This window comes from Mobula birostris, chromosome 32, assembly GCF_030028105.1.
Source record: "Mobula birostris isolate sMobBir1 chromosome 32, sMobBir1.hap1, whole genome shotgun sequence".
Classification (NCBI taxonomy): domain Eukaryota; kingdom Metazoa; phylum Chordata; class Chondrichthyes; order Myliobatiformes; family Myliobatidae; genus Mobula; species Mobula birostris.
The window spans coordinates 15,533,601-15,560,023 of record NC_092401.1 but is presented as its reverse complement, the minus strand read 5'-3'; the positions used below and the strand labels follow the sequence as shown (position 1 = coordinate 15,560,023).

Sequence of the window (26,423 nt, the reverse complement as noted above, 5' to 3'; positions counted from 1 at the left end):
CTGAGGGAGCATCACCGCGTCAGGCAGAGTAAAGGCGGATTTCAGTCGCAACAACTAACGGGCAGGTTTCATCAATAAACTGATGATTACTATAACATTCCAGTTCTAACAGAGGCCAGGGGAGGGATGCAAAATGTTGATGAGAAACGAGGGAGTCAAGCGAATGCTCAGTGCTCCTTCTACCTGAGCTTATCTAGGAGGATGACACGTTGGATCTGTCGGAACCTGCAACAACCCAACTCCTGCTTAGTTCGACATCGAACCTGGTTTGGGTAACGGTTTTTAAAATGAAGACATGTGGGTCTGGACCGTTCATATTTCCAGTGTTAACAGTAATGCCCGAGTTCTCTGCTCTTTCGCGAAGTGCAAATCGGAAATGTTCAGATGTTTCTTTGCTTAATTATCGCTTCTTCCACTCTCAGTGATGACTTTCACTCCCACTTTGCAGAACGTGGAGACCGACCAGCAGAGCGTGTTGGAAGAAAACTCTTACCCGTGGTGGTGTACATATTGCTGGGCCTCTGCATCCTGCTGTCCGCTCTGACACTCTGTGTTGTGGTGGTACAGAGTAAGTTTAAACGTTGAAACATGCTCCATAATGACATTTGTAAAATAAAGACGTAAAACGCGGGAGAGACTTAACATGTAACATGTCAGGCACTGTACGTGGAGAAACAGACAGACGGTTAACTTTTTAAGCCGAGGACCTTTCAACAAAATTGTGAAAGAGAAAAAATAACTGAAACTTGGTAGCAGCGAAAGTGGGGAGGGTAATGGCTAAAATAAAATGCATAGAATGGGGTGAAAAACAGTACCCACTAGAAGAGCTTCTTTGTTTACTCAGTTGTTAATTTTGGGAAGTCTAGGTATTTGTAATCTTTGGTAGTTGTTATTTTTAAAGCCTATTCAATTTTTTAATATTATATATACAGCTTTGCACTTAGTTTCGATTTTCCAAAGCAAATTGAGCAAATGGCATGAAACAGTCCATACGGACTCTCTCAGCAACACAGCAGAAGCGAGCTGAGCATTCATCAGCCCACATTTATCGCAGTACCTACTCCCATTTTTTGCACAAACATAGCGGTTCGCCAAACATTTTTGGACATTTTCTGATGTTTCTATCTCACTCCCCCCCCCCTCCTTCGCTTTGTGACATTTCCTTGGCCATTTCACTGCGCATATCTTCCTCCTGACTTATACAAAGCGAGTGCCGTATTCACTGCATGTTATGTTCTTTGAACCTGAAGTAAATGAATAGTGCTCTCAGACAAAATAAAAAAAAACTCTAGCCCAAGGTTAGCAGACGGCATCTTTGAACTGCACGCGTTGGAATCCATTTCCAAACCTTCCGCAGCTGGTGATGCATATTAGGGCAATTACTTGCTTGTAGATCATTAATTGATTTTCTAATTTTGCTGCTGTGCCAGCGGTTTAGGAGAGAGGGTATTTGCCATAACTTGCCGTGCTGTACCGTAGACGCCATGAAATATAGAACACACTTACTAATCAAGGACCCATCAACTTCCGTTTTTAAATATGTTCACAGACCGAAAAGACCATAAAGCACAGGAGCAGAATTAGCTCATTCGACTCATTGAGTCTGCCCCGCCATTCCATCATGGCTGACCTATCATCCCTCTCAGCCACATTCTCCTGACTTCTCCTTGTAACCTTTGACACCCTGACTAATCCAGAACCTATCAACCTCCACTTCAAATATTCCTAATCACTTGACCTCCACAGCCGTCTGTGGCAATGAAGTCCAGAGATTCACCACCTTCTGTCTAAAGAATTCCTTCTCATCTCTGTACTAAGTAGACGCCCCTCTGTTTTGATGCTGTTCCCTCTGTTCTTGAGCTCACCCACTATAGGAAACAACCTCACCATACCAACTCTGCCTCAGCCTTTCCGTATTCGGTCGGTTTCACTGTGACTCCTCCCCTTCTTGCTTTTAAACTGTAGCTTCACTTTATATTTGGTGCTTGTGGGTGGAGTGACAAAAATCCAGCAAAGGATGATTGAGTGTAGCAGTAGGGAAAAACGGAGAAGAACTTATTTTGTCAACACAGATCCCGGTTCTCATAGAACGTTCTCAATACTGAACGTGACAAACCAGCCTATTGCGACACGAGGGTATGGGTGGTGTGTGGTATCACGTATTCAGGATTTCTTCTTCTTCACCCTTTAAGGTTGTGCCCATACTGCAGTACCCTCTGGGAAGTTGCTCTTCCTTATTTTCAGTCATAGTAACTCGATAAATAACGTTAGGTTCACACGCTTAGAGTTACTGGCTTTTCTTTGTAACTGTTCGCAAACAAAGACCCAGCGGCCTTTGCTGCTCAACTGGTTCTCCCTTGGCAATGGGAAATGAGACATCTCTGCCAGAACCCCTGCAAATTCTTTCCTAGCTTCCCGCAACCTGTTAAATTCACTTGGTTAGAGCCGGGAATCTATCCCACTTCATATGCCTTTTCAGCACGTGTACCTTTATTCCTATAAGGTGGATATATTCAAACGCATCAATCTTAGTTGCCTTTAATACCCAGCGTCAGTGGCTTTCATTTATATTCACTGATCCTGGTCTACCCACATTGAAAGATCTATCACGTGTCCAGCATCTTTTCAGATCAGAAGTGTTGATTCCTTTTCAGGAGAGCCATCTACAAACTGAGAAAGATTTCTTGGAAACTTTTAATTTACTCTGCCCCCATCCAGGTAGGTTCCAGATGAATTTTTGAAGGGGCAAGGCGTGTGGGAGCAAGAGATAAGTTAATTCAAAAAGTGGGTTCCCCAATCTAAATTGTCGCCTCTCTTTAGTTACAGGAAATTTTGAGAAGTCAAGTGGTTCAATCGCCAGACTGCGGGTTAGATTTCAAAGTTGAGGGAGAGTAGGTTTAGTAAATACTAGCGAGACGACTTTCACCACTGATAAAAGCAGAACTGGAAATATTGACTTAAGTATCTACACTCCATCCGGTAAAACATACCTTCTTGTAATGTACTTATGTACTTTTAATGTAAATGTACTTAGTTCTCAGTCTGTGGTCCAAATAGTTCCGCAGAGAGTTCGAGCAGAACCTGCCTGTTCATTTATTCTCTGCCTCGGAATTAAATTTTCTCCCAAGTATAGGACACAAATACTTGTTTCTTTTACAGTGACCCTTACGTCGAGTGATATGAAAAAGTTAGAAGCTAATTTCCGCCTGGAATTTTCCCAGAGCTCGAAACATGGTAAGTGTGAAACGCAACCTGACTGATTCATATCTGCAGCGCGCGTGCTGTCTGTGTTAGATCTCATACCCACCGTGTTCAATGATATCAAATTCCGCCCCATCCAGGTAGATTTCAGGTGACTTATTGAAGGGGCAAGGAGGGTCGGAGCAGAATTAAGTTAATTCAGAAACTGGCTTCCACAATCTAAACTGTTGCCTCTCTTTGGTTGCAGGAAATTTTGAGAAGATAAACCGCTCACTCGCAGAACTTCGGGCTGAGATTTCACAGATGAAGGAGAGTAAGTTTAATTATTATCAGAGAGACGATTTAATCTCTAAGTTGTCATACAGAAATGAGCAAATGGCAAATGGCGAATGTGCAGTGCCCCCGTAATCAAAGGTTGCTAACTAGAATTTTCCACAAGGTAAGGCAAACTCAGGTCAGAAGACCTCGTGGAATGTGGTAGGACGTTCTCGAGGGAAGAGGAAGTCGACGCCTCTGCATCATCCTTTGTCCATGTAATATTGCCTGGTGTGTTCGGTGTAGGTAGACATAAGAAGCGATTTCCAACACGAGCAGATTAGACAGTACGCCTTACTCTCAACCAGAATGCCTGCGACTTTCGGACTGAATGATTGTACAGAGCGATCTTTAACGGAACGTGTCCAAGAGAGAAGGAAACAAAAAGGGAACTGTAATGTAAGTTCGGAACAAGATGCCGTAACTAAAGCATAGCAGACATCCCGGAAGGCTGTAAAGAGGAGGAGATTACCGAGAATGGGAATGTTAGGCCTTGCCGAGTTTGGGTGCCAAGGAAGAGAAGTCTGAAACTCAGGTTTGTATGGTCGAGAACCCATGCGGGTCTGTGAGCAACAGGAAGAATCGGAGACAGGGGTTCCTGGGAATCACTAGAAGAACAGTTTAGATCGGTGATGTCCCTTTAAGTTATACAATTTAGTAACTTATCATGATATAGTCCGTATGCTTGAAATAATATGTATATACATATTCCACGTGCAAATCTATATGAACAAGGAGAATTATGAGCATTTGTAGTGACCAAACTATTTCAAATTTGCATTTATTTCTTCGCAGATTTGCCTGCTTTGCAGTCTTTCAACCAATGGAAATTCTTCAATCACAAACTGTATTACTTCTCATTATCGAAAGTAAAGTCGGATAAAGCTCACGAATTCTGCGCCTCAATGAACTCCAAACTTGTGGTCATTAACAGTAGGGAGGAATAGGTAGAGACCATTTAATTATTTAATACACTTATATTTCTGTCGGATTCGGGCATATCTTTAAAAAACGGTTCATTGTATGTTGTGTATTAGGAACAGGATTTGAAGGACTTTCATACTGCATATTCAGTAAAAATGAACAAAAAGCGGTCTCTTAATTTAGAGATATAGCACGGTAACAGGTCCTTCGGCACATTTACACCCTGTGACTAATTAACCTGCGAACCTGTACGTCTTAGTAATGTGAGAGGACAGCGGAGCACCCGGAGCAAATCCACACGGTTATGGGCAGGGTTGGTGGTGGTGGTGGGGGGTGGGGGGGTGGCGGTACAAAATCTTTAGACAGTTGCAAAGTTGAACCCAAGTCACTGGCGCTATAATAGCTGTACACTACCGTGTTTCCGAACGAAAAGACGGATTAACAGGGGATTTCCAGAGAGGTGGCTTCGCTCAAACCATCAGCCTTTACTGGCTTACCCCGGCTTTCCAAATCTACAACCAGGCATTGTTCAGACCTCATTTCTCTGTTTTGATCCCACCTGAGCGCAGCTGAGAAGAATCTGGAGATTCCCGCAGCCCGCGGCCCACTCCGGAGTTTTGGAAGAAATTCGACTGGACTTGCTGCCAGGCGGAGTCAGCGACTCTTTGCTAGTTGTCGGTGGCATGAGTGTGCATCTGGGAGGGGGGAGGGGGAAAGGAGGATCTAGGGACAGCGGTATGGAGATAGGAAGGGGAGAGCATGTTACGAATGGAGGCTAGGAGGTTGTGATGAGTAGGAGATCATGCCGGTGGGGAGGGTTGTTTGATGTATCTGTGGGACGCTGGTAAAGGAGGTTAATTGAGTGCAGGGGTCTGTTGCATTTGTGAGGACCTGTACCCCAGTCTCTCCCACAATCAGCGCCTAGCTTTAGCTGCCATGCTAGATTTTAAACCGACGTTACATCTGAGCAGGCTGCCCGCTTGTATTTCATACTCCTATTACCCCGGAGCAGAGATTCGTTTAACATAGGTTATCATGGTTCCTCAGGGTGCTTTGAGACGCCATTCTCTGCCAGTAACCCCTCCTGTCAATGGTCGAGTGTTCAGATATTCTTAATCCTGTCTGTTTATATGAGGAACGAAAACGTGTGGATTACACAATGTAGGTAATTAGCAGTGCCAGGCAACATTTGACCTGATCTCTTATGGCCTGGGAAACAATTTAGAACTCATAACAAATAAATGTTCTTGATCCACGATTTCTGTGCAGATCATGATGGCAATGTAAGCAGAACATCTGTCTAATATAGCACATCTGTTTGCACTTGCTCTATATTTCTCGATTCACTGCTAGTCTATGTGTCTGCTGAAGGAATTATTGAAGCTACTTATGTAACTGCATCCACAACTGCCTCTGACTATACGCTCCGTGCACATGCCACGTTTGTGTCAAAACCGGTCATGTAAATCTCCTTTAAATCCCCTCCACCTCCCACACTTTATGTTGCCTATTATTTTACAGATTCATTGGCAAAAAAAAAAAAGACTCTGACTATCTACCTACGGCTCTCAGAATTTTATATACTTCTGTCAGATCGTAATTCTCCCTCCGAGTTTCCGGAGAAAGCAATCTGTTTGCTCAAACCCTCCTCAGATTTAATATTGCTTAATCCAAACAATATCCCGGTGGACCTCTTCTGCAATTCTTTTTTATATATAAAGCATATAAAGAGATATGAGGTTCTCAACAAAACCTTTGCCACGCAAAGTTCAGACGACCATCTCCAAAAGCTCCATGCTTATCCAGACATTACCAATAAAAATGCTCTGGAATATTTCCCACTACTATTGTAAGGCTTACTGGGCTCAAACAGTTTGTTTGGCCCAACTGCACTTAAATAGAGGAACATCATGATTTGTTGTGCTGCCCTTGGGGCGCGAGAAATGATAGAAAAATCTCTAACAATGCCTCCTCAACCTCCTTTCTTGATTTTCTCAATAAGACAGGATAGATCACATTAGGTCTAATTATTACGTTGTCCATTTCCTCGTGCTCCAGGCATGGATTTCTCCCCTCGGCCATGATTACCCTACCCACGTGCTAGTTACTTTCTTGTTTTTAATTGTGTTGGGCACGTGGCCAAGTGGTAAAGGCGTTCGTCTAGTTAGCTCAAGGTCGCTAGTTTGAGCCTCAGCTGTGGCAGCGTGTTTGTGCCCTTGAGCAAGGCACTTAATCACACATTGCTCCAGTCTGTGCAAGGAGTGGCGCCCCACACAGACTTCCAATCTGCGCCTTGTAAGGCATGAAAATACCCGACGCAGGCCTCTCATGGTCTGACTCGACGTTTCCTTTTAATCCAAATCATCAAGGATATTTGTCGACCCCTTTGTCCTCTTCTATTTCGCCCTTTACTTTCTTACCCGTTCTTCAAGATCTCTAAATGACCTTGTCCAACGTCCACTTCCAAGAAAATGCCTGTGGTATCTTTCTCTTCTTTCTCCTCTTGCAACATCTGTCCTCAATGTCGGCAACAGCAAAAGCTGCAGATAAATCCAGCCTAGGCCAAACAAGACCAGTTGTTGCCTGTACCATTATATCAGGTTAACAGAGGCCAGGGTTGCGTAATGCTAGAAGAATCGAGCTTCTGAGTGCCCTCAAAAGACTGAAACAAGGCAGCCACGTAGAGGGTCTGGCAGGAAAGCACTGTGGTTATCCTTTAGGCTCCATTGGTAGGTACCCTAGATTAATTTCAGGCACTGTTTATATAAACAGAAAACCAAATCGCCACTTTAGTAGAGCTTGTGCAATAATTTTTAATATGTATATGTGTGTGTTTTGCTCGGTCGGTGGCTACTCAGAAACAACTTATAGTTGTGTCACTAGTATTGGGAAATAATTTCTTGTGCGTACCTTTTTATTTACCCGACAGGAATATATCCGGCAAAATACAAACGATAATCATTGGATTGGACTCCATTACTCTGCTAAAGAACAGACGTGGCTTTGGGTGGATGGCACGAGTTATACTTCAAACGTTAAGTAAGTACTGTTTCGTATGTCACAGTGCGGAAGTTTTATCTACGGATTTTCTAGTCCGCTGATATCCTCCTTTACATCCGAGATTTTTGTCTGACATTACCTTCCACCGCTGGCAATAAGCTTCCACTCACCTCCCCTTATGTTCCTGGATGCATTTATTTTGTATCCTTTCCAGTTCACATTGAAATATCTCAGTGTAAATATGAAGCTACACCCCTCTATCTCGACGACGCTGGACATATACGTCTGGCCCTGACCGTCAGTCACACAAGTAGCTTAATAAACAACAGAAGGTTTTTTCTGACTCAGCCGACCTGCAGGAATGCTGGTACTGGGACAACGGAAAGGAATTCGAACGTTTATAAGAGTGAAATGAGAACAAACGTTTCTGTGGATGCAATGTAGTTGGCCCTAGGAAGACGTAGAACAATGCAAATCTGACGTAAAAAGAGCAAACTCTACAAATACTTAGCAAGTTGTTCATCTTCATCAAGAGTGAACCTGCACATAACTGCATGGTAAATAGGCAGGTGGAAAAATTACGCTGACAGACAAGCGGATACAAGTATTTAGACAGGACAATGGAACTGAAGGTTGCCGATGGGTACAGAGTGATGGGGTCTAATGCAGAAAGTCCCAGTAGTTTGGGGATGAAACCACTCCTGGCTCGATCTGCAGAAATTCTTCTAATTGTCAATGGCGTAGTCTGTCTTTGTATATTTTTCTGTCTAGTCCTATGGCCTTTCGTCGAATGTCTAGAGTGGAGTGTAAGAAAGGAGACACGTTAGCATGTGAGAAAAAATGGCATAAATGTTTCGTAAACAAATTTTGGTATCAGAAGCAATGCGCGGTTACCGCGGTGGTTCCTAACTGGGCCACTATAGAGGGTATACCGATAGCTTTAGATGTTTAGCAACTAGTGTTTCGTGAAACCCCGGCAGTGCGTGTGTCATAGATTGTTCTTGCATAAATTATCCAACGGTCAATTTATTCTGCTCCACCTCTCTTCCCTGCCTCAGGTCCTGGGCGAGCGGTCAACCCGATGGTGGTGAAGACTGTGTTGTAGTGATTAATAATGGATTGTGGCACGATTGGCTCTGCAGTGCCAATCATTTCTTCATTTGTGAGAAGCCGGCATCGTAACCATGATGTACTGAGCGAAGTCCACGACTCCCCTTAGCTTCTTAAGTTCCTGTACATAGTTTGACTTCTCCCCGGACTCCTTCCCTTTTCATGCTCAAACTTCAAATTTTTCCATCGTAACTCTCTCCATGGTGCTCCCATCGTGCCTGTGTAAACTTCAAGTGAAAGCATTGATTATCGTACATTCTTGCGAGTGAATCCGATTCAGTTTTCCTTCTCGACTACTGGAAAGTGTTAGAACAATACCCCTCACATCTTTTCAAGGAATCTATCTTACACGACATCACCACCGCAGAATAGTCGTCTTAATTTCAACCTTTCTCAGCTCTCTCTTACTGCTTTCCTCACCACTACCACTCCCCACCCGGTTCTCTGGGAGATCACGCGAACATCGGGGCAAGTTAAATTTGCACACAGTGAACTTTATACCCTGCTGAAATTTGCTTTTCTCTGCAAACTCTCAACTGCTAACCTGGAGGCTGAATAAAGGATTAATGTCTATCCATGGCCTCTTCTACTGTAAAGATGAAGCCACACTCAGCTTGGAGGAACAACACTTTATATTCCGTCTGGGTAGCCTCCAACCTGATGGCATGAACATTGACTTCTCAAACTTCCGCTAATGCCCCAACTCCCCCTCGTACCCCATCCGTTATTCATTTATATTCACACATTCTTTCTCTCTCTCTCCTTTTTCTCCCTCTGTCCCTCTGACTATACCCCTTTCCCATACCCTGGGTTTTTCCCCCCATCCTCCTTTTCCTTCTCCCTGGGCCTCCTGTCCCATGCTCCTCTCATATCCCTTTTGTCAATCAGCTGTCCAGCTCTTGGCTCTATCCCTCCTCCTTCTGTCTTCTCCTATCATTTTGGATCTCCCCTCCCCCTCCCACTTTCAAATCTCTTACTAGCTCTTCCTTCAGTTAGTCCTGACGAAGGGTCTCGGCCCGAAACGTCGACTGTACCTCTTCCTAGAGATGCTGTCTGGCCTGCTGCGTTCACCAGCAACTTTGATGTGTGTTGCTTGAATTTCCAGCATCTGCAGAATTCCTCGTGTTTGCTGAATAAAGGAACTTTGTATTACTGGGTCTTGGGTAGTCAGCGTGTTTATTATCACCAGTCAGTGAGTTCAAAAGGGTCTGAAGCAGGATGCGTTTATATTGATTTACATTGTCCAAGGTTTCGTTGCTCACCATAATCTCCAGTAATTTGTGTCCCAACGCATGGACCTTTCTAAAGAGAATATTTGGTTAATGCTAACATCAATTTTCAGATGAGAAGAACACTGGCAGGAACAGAATAGTGTTAGAATAGCTTTTAAACAAGCGTTCGCGACAATATCTTTGCTTTTTACACCTCGCACCACTTTCGATAAAGCACTGAGATGTGTTTCATTTCCTAAGTGTTTACTCGATTCATCCTAAGACCTCAGCTATAATCCCATGTTTTAAGCAGTATTGTGCATTCCCTGTCTTCTTCCTCAGCAATACAAAGCGTGAGCTCGCATTTCCCTGTAGTAAACCTGAAGCCGTCTGTCTGCCAGTTCTATCGGCCTGGTTTAATCCTGCTGCTGTGGATCGCAGCTTCCTTTATCCATCACACTGCTACTATATGCGTCTTCCGTGAATAATGAAATCGAGCTTGCACTCCTTTGGCTCTTAATGTGGACCCTCAAAAAGCAGTGGAATTAGCACTGATTTCTGGAGAACACCGTTATGCACTTTACATCAGCACGAAAACAAGCTCCGCCTTCTGCTGTTGTTATTCATCCAACGCATTTTCTAAGTTACCGTTGATTATTTTACACTATATGCTTCAGCTGGACTGATAAGCCTCTTACTTTGTATCGCATAAAATTCCTTCTGGAAGGTAAGTCCACCATTTTAAGTAATTAGCCGGGCAGGTCACTGAGTGAGATACTTAAAACGTACTTAAAAATCCATACAATTGGTCAAGCACTACTTCACCTTAAAATCTGCTAGCCTGTTTTACTTAGTTCAGATTCCTGTGATTAATGAAATAAACCAAATCAATTTTTCTTTAACTTTCTTCATAAAGGAGGAACTTCTGCTGATCAGCTCTGGCAGCAATGACACTGCAGCCGAGATGTTGTCTGGTCCTTCCTCCAGATCTGTTAGCTTTCCGATCGAGACCTTTCATTATTTGCAGCCTCCGTTCTTCCACCATTTTATTTCATTTTGTTCATCACAAGAAAACAACTATTGTGGAGCTGTAATATGAAGGGAAAGAAAGGGGCTTAGTAATACTTTGGATTGATTTGTAGCTGAACTCTGTTGCACAGGACTCTGAGGGGGTGAACATCTAAAGTTTGCAAACTGATGAGGCTGCGAACTTCTCGTCAACTTAGTCGTTGGTAGGCAATCCTGTGTCCTGAGACTTGTGACAAGATCTAGACACCAGCCTCAGAAAAAATACTGCTCAGCTTCTTCCGTTAGGCACAGATAAACTCTGTGGGTCAAACCATTGGGTCTGAGAAAAGAGTAAACACACTCCTTCATATATCGCCTTCATATCTTTACAGCAGCCGTCATCCCAGTGAGCAGAGTCAGAGTGGTGAACTAGGCTTCTGCAAAAAGAGGCTTCACTCAGAAAGAGCAAAGAAAAGAAAAGCTCAGGATTTTCCCTTCTCTTTATATCTGCTTATCTATGACAGGGATAACAGTTAGGATAATGAAATGGTACTCTTGCGGGATGCGGGAAGGCAGGCAGACGTCCAGTGTCCCTGACGACAACAACGGCGAGAAGTGCAGCTTCTAACAAACCACGTTAAGGAATTGGGGATGGAAGTGGATGAACTCCTGATTACTAGGGAGGCTGTAGGACATATAGAGAGTAGTTACATCCAAGGTGCAGGACATAGGAAAGTGGGTTACAATCAGGAAGGGGAAATGGGTTGAGGAAGCAGTGTAGAGTACCCCTGTTGTCATCCTTCTCAACAACAGGTATATCTCAGGATATTGTCAGGGGTTGATCTAATAGAGGAAAGTCACATTGGTCGGGTTTCTGGCACTGAGTGTGCCTCTGTGAATTAGAAGGGAAAGGAGGAGAAGAGGCATGCTGTGGTGATAGGAGATTCAATAGTTAGAGGAAAGATCAGGAGTGTCTGTTGGTGAGAAGGAGATTCCCAGTTGGTATGTTGTCTCCAGCGTGTCAGGGTCCCGGATATCTCAGATCGAGTCCTCAGCATTCTTAAATGGGAGGGTGAATAGCCAGAAGTCGTCCTCCATGTAGGTACCAATGCCACGGGTAGGACGAGTGACAAGTTTCTACATAGGGAGTTAAGGGAGTTAGGTGCTAAGTTAAAGAGAAGGATCTTCAGAGTTGTGATCTCAGGAATGCTACGCATGCCACGTGCTAGTGATAATTCAGTTTAATACGTGGCTAAGGCGTTGGGCAGAAGACTTTTGGATCATTGGGTTCTTTTCCAGGGAAGGTTGAACCTGAAATGGGGGGTTGGGGGGAACTAATATCCTACTGGGAAGGTTTGTTAATGCTGCATAGTTGGGTTTAAAACTAGAGTTGCAGGGGGATGGGAACGAGAGTGCCAGAACGGTCAGTGAAGAGGTTGTAGAGTCAGGTGTTGGTAAGAACTCAGACAAATTTAGGAATCAAACGGTTGAGCATGGTGCAGCTAGTGTCGTTGGATGCCTATATTTCAATGCAAGAAATATCGTAGGAAAGGCAGATAATAGTGCTGAAGATGAGGCAGCTGGTTTTCAAACAGAGGCAATGTGTATTGAGGAGAGGCTGTTAACAGGACAAAATTGCAGTCAACAGGATGAACTGCAACTTTATAGGCGGCCAAAATTGGAAGAGGTGCATACAGCACTGAAGGTGTTATATTTCAATGTGTTCAGTATGCGAAATAAGGTAGATGAACCTGCAGCACAGTTGCAGATTTGCAGATATGATGTTGTAGGCATGACTGAATAATGGCTGAAAGATTATAGCTGGTAGCTTAATGTCCAAGGAAACACATGGTATGGAAGGATAGGCAGGAAAGCAGAAGGGATGGCGATGCTCTGTTTGTAATACAAATGAAATCAAATCCTGAGAAAATGACATAGGGTTGGAAGGCGTTGAATTGTTATGGATGGAGCTAAGAAACTGCATGGGTAAAAAGACCCTGATGGGAGTTGCATACAGACCCTCAAAGAGAGGTAAGGATGTGGCCTACAGATTACAATGGGAGACAGAAAATGCATTCCAAAAGCGCAATGGTACAATAATCATGGAGGACTTAAATAGGCAGTTTGATTGGGAAAAACAGGTTGTTGCTGGATCCTAAGAGGCGAATGTCTACAGTGCCTACGAGATGGCATTTTAGAGCAGCTCGTGGTTGAGCCCACTCGAAGATCAGCTACTCTGGAGTGGGTGTTGTGCAATGAGCCAGAATTGATTAGAGAGCTTAAAGTAAAAGAACCTTTAAGGACAAGTGATCGAATTCACTCTGAAATTTGAAATGAAGGCCAAGTCAGATGTTTCATCACTATAATGTAGGAAAGTGAATTACAGAGCCATGAGAGAGGAGTTAGCCAGAATTGATTGGGGTAAAAACAATGGCAGTAATGATGGCACAGCAGCAATGGCTGGACTTTCTGGAAGCAATTCGGAAGATACAGGATATGTAGATCCCGAAGAGGAAGAAGTATTCTAAAGGATAGATGGACACAGCCGTGGCTAACAAGGAACGCTAACGTCAAGATAAAAGCCAAAGAGATTGCATACAATAGAGAAAAAATAGTGGAAATTTAGAGGAATGGGAAGCTATTAAAGACCAACAGAAGACAACTAAAAAGTCATTAGGAAGGTGGCCAACGAATATGAAAATAAGCTAGCCAAAATATTAAAGAGGATACAAACGTTTCTTTAGAAACACGAAGAATAGAAGAGGGGTGAAAGTGGATATTGGACTGATTGAAGTGATGCTGGAGAGGTACTTATAGGGGACAACGAATTAGAAAACGAACTGAACAAGTATTTTGCATCTGTCCTCGCTGTGGAAGACACTAGCAGTATGTTGGAAGTTCCAAGTTTCAGGGAGTATGAAGTGTGTGAAGTTACCATAAGTAGAGAAATAGTTCTTGGGAAACTGAAAGTTCTGAAGGTGAAACGATCACCAGTAGCAGAGGGTATGCACCACAGAGTTCTGAAAGAGGTGGCTGAAGAGATTGTGGAGGTATTACAACGTACTTTCAAGAATCACTAGATTCTAGAATGGTTTCGGAAGACTGGGAAATTGCAAAAATCACTCACTCTTCAAGAATGAGAGAGACAGAAAAAGGAAACTATCGGCCTGTTAGTCTGATTTTAGCGATTGGGAAGATGTCAGAGTCGATTATTGGGGATGAGATCCCAGTATACTTGGAGGCACATGACAAAATATGCCATAGTCTGCGTATTTTCCGCAAGGTAACACCGTGCTTGACAAATCAGTTGGAATTCTTTGACGAAATAACAAGCAGGACAACCGAAGGAGAATTGATTGATGTTGTGTACTTGGATTTTCAAAAGACCTTTGATAAGGTGCCACACATGAGTTGTCACAGTGGTGTCCACCTTACCTTTAACAAGCTACGAGTCCATGGTATTACAGAAAAAATTCTAGCATGGATAAAGCAGCGGCTGATTGGCATGAGGCAAAGAATGGGAATGAAAGGAACCTTTTCTGTCAGGCTGCTGGTGACTAGTGGTTGTCCACAAGGGTCTGTATAGGGAACGATTCTTTTTACATTATATACAAATGATTTGGATGATGGGATTCTTGGCTTTGATGCAACGATTGCAGGTAAAATGAAGAAAGGTAGAGGGGCAGTTAGTTATCAGGAAGTAGGGCTGCTACAGAAGGACTTAGACAGATTAGGAGAATGGGCAAAGAAATGGCAGATGGAATACAATATCAGGAAGTGCATGGTCATGCAGTTCGGTAGGGAAATGAAAGGGTTGACCATTTTCTAAATGGAGACAAGAAACAAAAAAAATGAGATACAAGGGGCTGGGGAGTCCTTATGTAGGAGTCCCCTAAAGATTTTTTCAGGTTGACTCTGTGGTGAGGAAGGCAAATGCAATGTTAGCAATCATTTCAAGAGGACTAGAATATAAAAGCAAAGATGTAATGTTGAGACTTTTATAAAGCACTGGAAAGGCGTCACTCGGAGTATTGTGAGCAGTTTTGGGCCCCTTATCTTGGACAGGATTTGCTGAAACTGCAGAAGTTTAAAGGAAGTTCATGAAGATGCGTCCAGGATAGAATGGCTTCTCATATGAAGAGCGTTTGATGGCTCCGGGCCTGTATTGACTGGAATTCAGATGAAGAAGGAGTGACCTTATTGAAACCTATCGAATGCTGAGAGGCTTTGTTAGAGTGAATGTGGAAAGGATGTTTCCTATGGTGTGAGTATCTAAAACCAGAGGGCAGAGCCACAGATCAGAGCAACGTCCGTTAGAACGCAGTTAAAGAGCAGTTTCTTTTGCCAGAGAATGGCGAATCTGATACTCTTTGCCATAGGCAGCTGTGGAGGCCAAGTCTTTATGTATATTTAAGGGAGAGGTTGACGGATTCTTGAGTCGTCAGGGCATGAAAGGATACGTGGAGAGGGCAGGAATTTGGATCTGAGAGGAGAACTGGATCAGCCGATGATAAAATAGAAGAGCAGGCTCGTTAGGCCGAATGGCCTACCTTTGCTCCTATATCTTATGGTCTTATGATCTTACATATCGGCTAGGCAGGTGGCCCCAACCCTTTCCCCAGAATTAATGAACACTTTAAGCTCCCATGTACCAGAGGAAGGGGACGCTGCTTACGGAAGTGCATGGGATTAAACTGATCATGTTTTTCTACCAGTCCGAACAATGGCAATAGACCTGAACGCTGGCTACTTATGGGAGGCCGTTGATGTGGTGAAATTTATGGCAATGTGCCAGGGCAAACAACAATGCCTTAAGGCACGCAAGTAATTATTAGGTGCATAAGCATCTCGCCACTGACAAGGAGCGTATTAAGAACGCGAAACGCAGAAAATAAAACGTCAAGATGGAAGCAACAAGATTGCAGAGAAAAGAGGATATCATTAGATTATAAAGCTTCCTGCATACAACTTTCCACTTAGAGTAATTGAAATTGAACTTGAATCAAGGACCCCGTTGTCTCTTAGAGGAACTCTACACTTTGCCACCTTGAACTCTTCCACTACCGGTGACAACGGGCGCTCTAACTGGCCTGATCTAACGTAGAGTCCCACTGAAGAAAAGGTTGGCGGGGGGAGGCTGGTATCTGCAGCCACCTTCGCAGATGCTTATTGATGATCCTTTCGGTGCCTTCTAGAGTGATTATGGGGAACTCGTACACCTTGAAAAGCCAGAGCAGCATTGGTAGGAGAACATGTTGATACAGCAATATCTTAGATGTACCAGGGAGTCCGGTTTTGTCGATCTTCTTCAGCCACTCTCAATCTGCTTTACAGTGTTGGTGATGTTGGCGCTGTCCATCTCCCAGAGACCTCAGAGATTCAGAAGAAAGTCGAAAATGATGAAGCGAGCTGTAGGTTTATGGTCTGTTGCAGTGAAGAGAAGGAAGTAGGAGATCTAAGACCCTCAAATTCAACATCGCCAAGATCGTATGGAAAGGGGAATGGGAAAACTCTCATGACATCATTTAAGAAATACCAACAAATACTACCTTTTGAATTAACGACAAAGCAGCAAAATTAGGTAAAACAGCATGATTTGAAATAAATGAAAAGGACAAGCAAAGGACGTTATTGAAGAAGTAACAAAACGACAGGCAAAACGTCGAGAAGTATTTTGCCGAAGTTAGGTTGTTGTCTGATGACCTACAGTTGATTAAGAAACAATTACTTAAGCTCACAGTTGAGGCAATAGAAGGACTGAATTTAATTGAGGAAACAAGTTGGTAGAACGATAACTGGTTCCGTGGTATGAGTGTATGAATGTATAAATGAACACTTATGTAAGGATATTGTTAGCATTGAAATAGCTTTAGTTTTAATAAATAGAATGCACGTCTTAATAATATTAAAAGTGGAAATTGAGAAACCTCAGTATGGAACTATACGTGTAGAAACACATAAGAATTCTATAGATGGAGAATAAAAGAATGACGAAAAAATTGTAAATTAGCAAGCAGTCCGAAGCAAGTGTGTGTAATGTTAAAGGAAATATGCATAGGAAAGAGTGTCATTCATGACTTAGATGTACTTTGAGGACTCTAATCTTTAGAAATGAATTGTAGCATGGCGTGGAACTGAAAATGGGTCTAGTGTGAAATAGCATGAAGTGGCGATTCAGTGAGATTGAATTTGCAAAACACCAGACAGACAAAAGGAAGAGATCCTGAATTGGTATGGCTATCAGATGAAATATCTCGAGCATGATGCAAAAATGAGCAAACAGTAAGTCAATGCTCTTTTACCTATTCTAGCTAGAGTTTGGACATTACTACAAAAAGTACTATTGGTAATGGAACATAAATTCTAACAACATAAATAATTATTTCATGAACTCTCCAGTTTGGTACGAAGAGGAAGCACATCAAATACGCACGGGGAGGAGAGTATGATGCATTCTGTGGGCATATATGATATAGGTGGAACAATTCACTGGCCTTTCAGTGCCCTAATTTCGAAGTTTCTACGGAAGTAGAAACTGCGCCAAAGTCATTCCTTTAACCACATCAATGCTCTGAAAGGGCATTGCATATCTGAGGATCATAAGGTAGTTTTATTCCTAAGGGCCATATGTGAAAAAAAAACATGAGAGACCACACCACATTGGGACTTTGCAACATTCCTGAAAATTGGATCTGGGTCCCTTCTGTGAAGGATAATGTGAATATTCTGCAAGTGGTTCTTTGCATCACTGGGTCAGGATAAAGGCAAAAAACTGAAAGTTATCTTTGGATACTTTCCCTGGCAAGTGTCAAGAATGGTGAAGGGTTCTGGCCAGTAAGCCTTATATTAACAAAAGATCATGCATCATACACCGGGGTGCTATTTTCTGTTCTCTGATGAGGCCAGGAGCAGATATCAACAGGTGGTGCCGAACATTCATAGAGTGTTTTAGTCCTTAACCACAACACTCTCTAGTTGGCGAAACAGAAGTGGTGGCCAAATAACTGCCCATTTGCTCCTGACTTCCAACTGAACTCCTCTCGCCTGCTCTTTATCGAACATGAGGCTCTCTACATTCTCCCCCATCCTGCGAGCAGCTTAGTTCCCGCTCTTTTCATCAAGGCACAGTGTAGATTGCAAACTCCCTACTGACCTTGCCGATCTATAGCAGATCTCCATGGGGATTAGCCACGTCTGCCATCCTTTGTTCCTGCACAAGTAATGCAGAAAGGCTCCAATCTCCAGAGCTTTGCCCAAGTGAGCTTGCACTTGTGAAGATCCCATTTCGTAAGTGCCCTGTGACCCCAGTTCCACTGTCCTCGATAACCACCTCTCGTCCTCCTGGTTCCATAATTCTGTCTGGACCATGTCACGAATACCCTTTGCATTTCCTCTCCCCATCATTGGAAGTGTGCAGAGCCGAGAACCTGCCGTCTTTGGCATGGGTTGCCAATAATGTCCCTCAATTGCAGGGAGCTCACTGCCAAATCAATAGCTGAATTTGCGGCTCACTTTGGCCCGAGCACGTTGTGACTCCTGCTTGGTTTATTAGCTTATCATCGGATGTCCTTAGTGTTAACACAACTCCACACTTGCAACCTTGAACTCCTCCACTACCGACGAAAACGGGAGCTGTAGCTGGTCTGATCTTATGTAGAGACCCACTGAAGGAAAGCTGGGGGGATCTCCAGCCACGTCTGCCTTTGCTTATTAATGATCCTTTCGGTGGCTTCTACAGTGACCATAGTGAACTCGTACAAAGTGAAAAGCTACAGCAGCCTTGGTAGGAGACCATGTTGATACAACGATGTCTTAAATTTAACAGGAAGTCCGGTTTTGTTGATCGTTTTCAGCCACTCTTCAGTCTGCTTTACAGCGTCGGTGATATTGGCGCTATCCATCATTGTTGCATTAAACTACTTTCCCAGACGCTTTACTGGGTCGTGAAGGTCATCCTATCCCAGGTAGCTACGTTGTCTAGGGTTTCCAATACCCATCGTGCTTGGACATGTGTTACAGTATGTTATCAATGAATCCCGGTACTGCAGGTTGTCGGATGTGGGGCTCCAGCAAAGAGCTTGGGTCACGTCTGCAGCTACTGATGGGAGAAAGTTTATACCCATGACAAGCAAGATAGGGGAGATGGTACAACCATTTGGAATCCATTTCTGGAGGTCTTGCCACTTGGTTGTACAGTGGCCTGAAGTGAAGCGCTGCTTGATCCTTCGAGGTAGTTGGAGATCGCGTTACTGGCGGGGTACGTTTGTGGTCCAGGCCAGCCTCAATGAGGATGTGTGGAATTGATCTGTAGGCGTTGGCTAGGTCTAAACAGACGACTGTTTGGCCGCCTTTCTTCTCCCCGGCTTCGCGGATTAATTGGCTGAGCATTGAGGTATGTCCAAAGCGTCCAGAAACCCGAGATACTACCTTATTGGATGAATGTGTTGATATAGTGGTTCTGCATTAACTAAGAGGTCGACATTCTTGTAAGCACCGAGAAGAATATCTTGCAAGGGAACGAGAGTGTCCAAAGCTGGGTAATTGTGGAGAAATCTTCTTCCTTAGGAACAAAACACTCTTCAGGCATTTTCCAGCCTGTTGCCTTTCATTCAAATCTTCCACATTATCTTCCACAATCTCCAGAGGAGTTTTTGCCATTTCCTATATACCTTGTAGGGTATACCACGTGGTCCTACTACGGCAGATGACGTTGTCTTCTTGATGATATTCTAGACCTCCTGCCATATGGGCCCTGCCACGTTCAGCTCAGTTGTTGGTATTCTTGGTTGGAGGGACTTTTGGATTGAATTCTAGTCTCTGGTTCCTACAGGGATTGCTGAGCATTCTCCATAAATTCCCCCACCTCTTACTTTGAGCCGGTTAGGGTGCCAGATATTTGCTGGCTGAGAACAGCCCAGATGAACCTGAATAGGTTTTTAACAAACTGCATTCTCCTTTACTTTTTCTCTTTTCGTCACTTTCACAGCTGCTCCATCTTCGTGAGCTTGTGCAGCTGTTCCCACAACTTACTGGTTAGATCTTTGACACCATCTTTTTGGTCAGGTGAACTATTTTTGAATTGTGCGTTCAGGGTCTTTATCTCGCTTCTCACTTGGCGAAACTCCCTTTGCCTCTTGTTTAGTTGCCATGATCGTTTAAGATCCCCTTTCCTCTCCATGGGGTCTAATTTCTCTTTAGCAAAGTTGAACATAATGGCTGAAAGGAGTTGATTACCTGTAGACAGGTTCTGACAATAAATCTTGCAAAATGCAATCCAGATTATCATCGAGTTGATTTCAAGATACATTGTCCGATGACATCGGTCATCAGATCTTCTTTTTCCTTGATGAATGGATTAGCGTGTCCGAGGGGACACTCACTTGTTCTGTTCTTTGGCACTGGGGCGGCTCAGGTGCCGAGAGATCTTTAGCTCCGTGGGGTGCTTCCTGGTTGGAATTCTCCATTGTCTCACCGGATGCTGAGTCCATACATTGCAACTGAGTAACATTTGTTCCACAGCTGTACCTGTTTTGGTGCATCTTGAGACCTTTGATATTTTTCCCAGATTTTCCCCAATGACCTTGCAATGAATGCCTCCCTGGACAGTGTTTGAGCCTTTTCGTTATCATGTTTCCAGTTCCGGCCTTTGCTATTATGTCTGTCCTACTGAGTTTCTCATCTTCCCCCTCCCCCTCGGGAAACTCTGCGGGTATTGCGTATTTAGTTCATCTGTAGTACAATAGACTATGCTTTATTGTTTCGTACATGATTATTGCTCATTATTGCACATTGGTGCATTATTATTTAGTACGTTATTATTAGTTAAGTAGTTAAGTCTGTACACTGCTGTGTGCTTTTAAATGTTGCTGCTGTAACGAAAGAATTTCCCATTCGGGATCAACAACGTAATTATTATTATTATTATTATTATTATTAGTAGCAGTAGTAGTAGTAGTATCATCATCATTAGCTTGTATGGCTCCCTCTTTCGAGTGCTGCACACAAGGTGCTAGCCTTGTATGCCCATGCCAGTCTTTCCAGGAGGTTAGCTTTCTTTCCAGCGTCCCTGACCTTTCTCGGTCGCCATCCAGTCTTTCCTGGAAGTCACTGGCAAACCAGATGTCGCTTGCATCATTCACCGGGGTGCTCTCTTCAGCTACCTGTATATCGCCAGGACCAGATGAAAACCACCGAAATTTAGTGCCACAGGCAGCTGTGGAGGCCAGGTCTTTGAGTGTACTTAAGGCAGAGCTTGATTGGTTTTTGATTGGACACAAACATCAAAGGGTATAGGGGGAAGGCTGGGGAGTGGGGCTGAGAAGAGGAAAAGTGGATCAGCCATGATTGGATGCTGTTGCCTACCTTGCTGATTGTGAAACTGCTTGAGAATGAATGCTGTCGCTACATACTGGGGCTCGAGAAACACCACTCGGAGAACCTAGAAAAACACTTGAAGAGAGAGGAAGGAACAGAGGGGCGTGTTGCATCGTAAGATGAAGGCTTGTGGGAGAGGCTAGTGTAGAGCGTAAATACCATCAACCCAAAGGTGGCATGCAAATGATTAGGTGCAGAAAGTGCTTTACTGTTGACAAGGGAAACTCAGCATCAGCGGCTCCACAGTGGATAGAGTGGAAAACATCAAATTCCTTGGGGTGCAGATCTCGGACAATCTCACCTGGTCCAGGAACAGCGCTGGGATTGTGAAACGGGCCCAGCAGAGATTGCACTTTCTGAGGAAGCTTAAACAAGCATCACTCCCCATTGACATCTTAACTACATTCTACAGAGATGTGGTTGAGAGTGCGCTGACCTTTTGCATCACAACCTGGTACTCCAGTTGCAGTACTGTCGACAAAAAAGCCTTGCAGAGGGTGGTTAGGTGAGCAGAGAAGGTTATTGGGGTCTCCCTACCTTCTGTCCAAGACCTCTTTCAGAGTTGATGCCTCCAGAAGACACGGTACATCATTAAAGACCCCTCCCACCCTCTCCATGAACTGTTTGTTCTTCTGCCATCAGGCAAACTTTACAGGAGCAACAAAACTAAAACCACAAGGCCACTAAACAGCTTCCTCCCACAGGCAGTCAGACTACGAAATAGCTGCTCTACCTGACTCTGCTTTGGACTCTTTTAACTTGCACTGGCCACTTACAACTTGATTTTAACTGACATGTGGCTGTTGTGTTTTACTATTTATTGTTGTGTTTATTATTTAGTGTTGCGTTTGTTATGTTATGATTGCACTGCTCCTGGGAAACGCTGTCTCATTCTGCCCTGCAGAGCTGATGTGCAGTTAGAATGACAATAACGTTTTTTGAATTGAATTGAATTGAAAAACCAGAAAAGGAAAACTCTTGCGAAACATAAAGATAAACAGGAAAGAGATTGCGGCTAAGAGAGTATTTCATCAGATAATAAAGCTTCCTGCATACAATAGGGTCATAGAGTCGCAGAAAAGAACAGCAGAGAAACAGAACCTTCTGCCCATTTAGTCAGCTCCGAACCATTTAAGATGCCTAGTTCCATCGACCTGCACACGGCCCATAGCCCTCTGTACCTCTGCCACCCATGTATCTATCCAAACTTCTCTCAAACGTTGAAACCAAGCTTGCGTGCACCACTTGCGCTGGCGGCTCGTTCCACACTGGCACGAACCACTGTGTGAAGAAGTTTCCCCTGTTTTTCCCCTTCGATTTATCACCTTTATCCCATGAACTCTAGTTGCAATCCGACTCAACCTCAGTAGAAAAAACCTGCTTCCATTTACCTATTTACACCCTTAATAATGTCGTATATCTATCAACTCTCCTTTCAATCCTTGACGTTCCTCCAAGGAATGAAGTCCTAAAATATCCAATCTTTCCTTATACCTTGGGTCCTCCAGTCTGAGCAACATCTTTGCAAATTTTGTCTGTAGACTTACAAATTATTTTCATCTTTCCTCTAGGTTGCTGACCAAAACTGGTACAATACTCCAAATTAGGCCTCACCAACGTCTAATCCAACTTCAAAATAACATCCCATCTCGTGTACTCATTACTTTGATTTATGAAGGCCACTGTGCCAAAAACTTTCTTGATGATCCTATCTACCGATCACACAGATCCCTTTGTTCTACTGCACTCTCCAGTCACTGTGTAAGACCTACTCAGGTTGGTATGAGTGAAGTGCCATAACTCGTACTTGACTGCATTCAATTCCATCTGCTATTTCTCAGTCCATTTTTCCAGCTCGCCTACATTTCACTGTAAGCTCTGATGGTGTTCCAGTACACCACCAGTCTTGTTTTCATTCTCAAACTTACTGATCCATTTAATAAGATTATCATCCATATACACATATATATGATACACATCAGTGGACACAGCACCGATCCTTGCAGCACACTATTCACAGGGCTCTAGCCAGAGAGGCAAACATACGTTACCACTCTGGCTGCTCCCACAAAGCCCAATGTCTAACCCAATTAAACACCTAAATTTGAATGCCAAGAAAATAACCAACCTCCCATGCGTGACCTTGTCAAATGCCTTGTCAAAGCCCATGTAGACAATATCCACTGCCTTTCTTTCATCACCTTTCTTGGTAACTTCCTCTAAAAATTATATACGAATAGTTATACATGACCTACCATGCCCAGAGCCATGCTGTCCATCGTTAATTAGTCCACGACTATCCAAATACTAACAAAATACTATCCAATACATTTCCCACAACTGACCTCAGGCTCACCAACTTATAAGCTAGTTTATTTTTAGAGCCTGTCTTAAACAGGGGAACAACTTGACTTATACTCCAATATTCCTACAACTCACATGTCGCGAAACATGACTTAAGTATGCCTGTGAGGGCCCCTGCAATTTCAGAACCTGGCTTCCACATTGTGCGAGGGAACATTAACAAGGTAAGTCTATCATCTTTAGAGTCCCGGACACTGAACATGACTCAAGTACCTTGCTTTTTGTCCTGTAGACTTCAGGGATTCAAAGAAAGTGGACAGTGCTGAAATGAGCTGTAATAAGTTGCAGTAAGTAGAAGAAAGCAGGAAAACCATCTTCATTTTTGCAAGCTTTTCGAGGCACCCCACAAACATCAGGACAGGAGAATATTTCTTGGGTGAAGTGCGTATTTGCCAACTCACCAACTTGAGCTATTACTTTTCCCATTGTTGGATTCGGTAGTTTTTTATGCTTTTGATAAGATACTAGTTGAATTAGTGCAACACTAATACTTTAAAGGCACAATTTGCATTTTTGAACGAACTCGTATATTTTCCACAATATGTTATGCTTTGTCTCAACCTTCTGACAGAAAAAAAAGCTGTGAAGCAGTTACTTAACAGTTTATCACTGTTCTCATTTTTCATCGTCCACGTGCTACCATATGCCGCACGTGCTCTGACTGTGTGTCTGAATTGAATCCTTTTTTTTCTCAAGTATGTTGTGCTATCTTCAATATAAAAGGACTTAAATGATGTATTCAGCATACAGCCCTGTGATTCGTCTTCCCCACAAACAACCGCAAAATAAAGAAGATTCGTGGAACCCATTCAACGAATACCCTCCCCACCACTCCACGCGAAATAAAAAAAATCGCACAGATGACATCATAAAATAAGCGAATAGCACAGAATATACTCCACAAAGTCAAAAGGCATATTTCAGTTCAGTGTTCAGCTTGGTTCAACTCAGCGCAGGCCGCACCCGATTCAAAATCGCCCGAAGTAGAAATCAAAACCAAAGGAGCGACCAGAAAGAGAGAGAAAAAGAGAGAGAACGAGAGAGAAAGAAAGAGAGAGAGAGAGAGAGAGAGAGAGAGAGAGAGAGAGAGAGAGAGAATGAGAATTCTAGTGAAATAGTTGTTTTGTTATCTGAGCAACTTAACCTTGATTATCAAGGTACAGAGCAGTCTTGCGCAGAATTGCCATGCGCAACAATGGCTTTCAGTGGGCGGTTCTTGTAACCCAGTGGACGGTGTTAACAGTGATGTCACTAAAGCTGGAATGCAACCAAAACTGACTAGTCCTCAGAAACAGCGACACCTTGGGAAATCTATAGAGCTGCAAAATAAATCTACAGTTGACGGAACAGAGACCTCTGACAGCTTAAGTGATTATGACAATGATGAGGTAATTAATCGAACAGTTATGCCATTACTTGAACCAAGAAAGATAAGGGTATGAAAACGACTAAGATGGAACATAGAAATTATGTAAGGAAACAGAAGGTTTAATATCATTCACGATCAGACGCTATTCTTGGGGAAAGCGATGGAGCCTGAACACATGTTGAACCATGAGTGTGGCAGTCTCACGAGCCGATGGGAGCTTGGGAAGGGCAATGAAATGGGCAGCCTTGGAAAATCGATCCACAGCGACCAAAGTGGTGGTGTTTCCATTAGACCGGGGCAGACCAGTGATGAAATCTACTGAGAGGTGGGGCACAGGCAGTGGCCATAACAGTCCCGCACGACCCTAGCATGATGTCTTGTTCCGAGCGCAGGTGAGACAGGCAGATACGAAGTCGTGGACATCTTGGTACACCGAAATTGTCTCAGATTGTAAGCATTGCGCAGATCAATTTTGGAAAATATTGTCCCCGGAGATGTTCAAACGCAGACGTCAGCAAGGGAAGAGGGTAGCGGTTCTTCACAGTGATCCTGTTCAGTGGCCGAATATCGATGCAGGGACGGATTTTGCCATCTTTCATACTCACAAAAAAGAAGCCTGCCCCTGCCGGCGAGTTTGACGGACGGATAAACCCCATGCTCAATACCTCCTTAATGTATTCCTCCATGGGCACCGTTTCAGGAGGAAGGAAAACAGCCGGCCCCGGGGAAGACTATTGCTAGGTAGGAGGTCTATGGCACAGTCGTATGGCCTGTGTGGAGGCAGGGTTGTGGCCTTTCTTCTACTGAAAACATCAAGGAGAGCCACATATTCAGCCGGAATCCAAGACAGGTCCATATCCTTAACTGACACAGGAGGGGATTATGGGATGAAGCTTGAGCTGGATCCAAACGGGTAGTCCGGCATGCCGGTCCCCACTCTTGGAGTACCTTCAGAGACCAATCGATCCGTGGGTTATGTCGGTATAACCAGGGGAGACCAAGCACCAGTGACAGTTCAGTTGATTTAACCAGATAGAAAATTATTTCTTCATGATGGTTGCATTCGAGCACCAGTTGGAGGGGTTGGGTAGGAATGCCGATCTGGCCGGCTCCCAGCGGTCGACCGTTCAGAGCCTTGACGTTGATCTTTTCTCTTAATTCCTCAGTTGGAACTCCCCATCTTTGAGCATGAAAGATGTCCATAAGATTCCCGGCTGTACCGGAGTCAATAAACGCCTAAGGTTCATGGGTCTGAGAACTCCACGACAAGGAAGCTGCGAGCATTACAGAATTAGGGGAAGCTGACTGATTCCCATTCTTGCTGACGGACATTCTCTTTTACTGGACGCTTGGAACATGCCGCCCGGAAGTGTCCTGAATAACCACAGTAAAGGCAGGAACCTGTCCTCCGGCGCCGCTCTTGTTCCTCCTGAGACAAGCGCATGCGCCCAACTTGCATAAGCCCCTTCCTGGGCTGGTGGCTGGGTGGTGAGGGAGGGGGAGAGGGCGTGAAAAGGCGGTGATCAGGTGAGGAGGGGGGAGAGAGC

At 43.9% G+C, this 26,423-nt stretch overlaps 1 long non-coding RNA gene across 1 annotated transcript; it reads left to right on the top strand.

The window, feature by feature from the left end:
* The first annotated feature begins 480 nt into the window (after positions 1 to 480).
* On the top strand, positions 481 to 3,482 carry LOC140191260 (uncharacterized). Its single transcript, XR_011883804.1, has 3 exons — positions 481 to 568; positions 3,160 to 3,234; positions 3,449 to 3,482. It is a non-coding gene; the product is annotated as an uncharacterized lncRNA (long non-coding RNA).
* Positions 3,483 to 26,423: the final 22,941 nt, after the last annotated feature.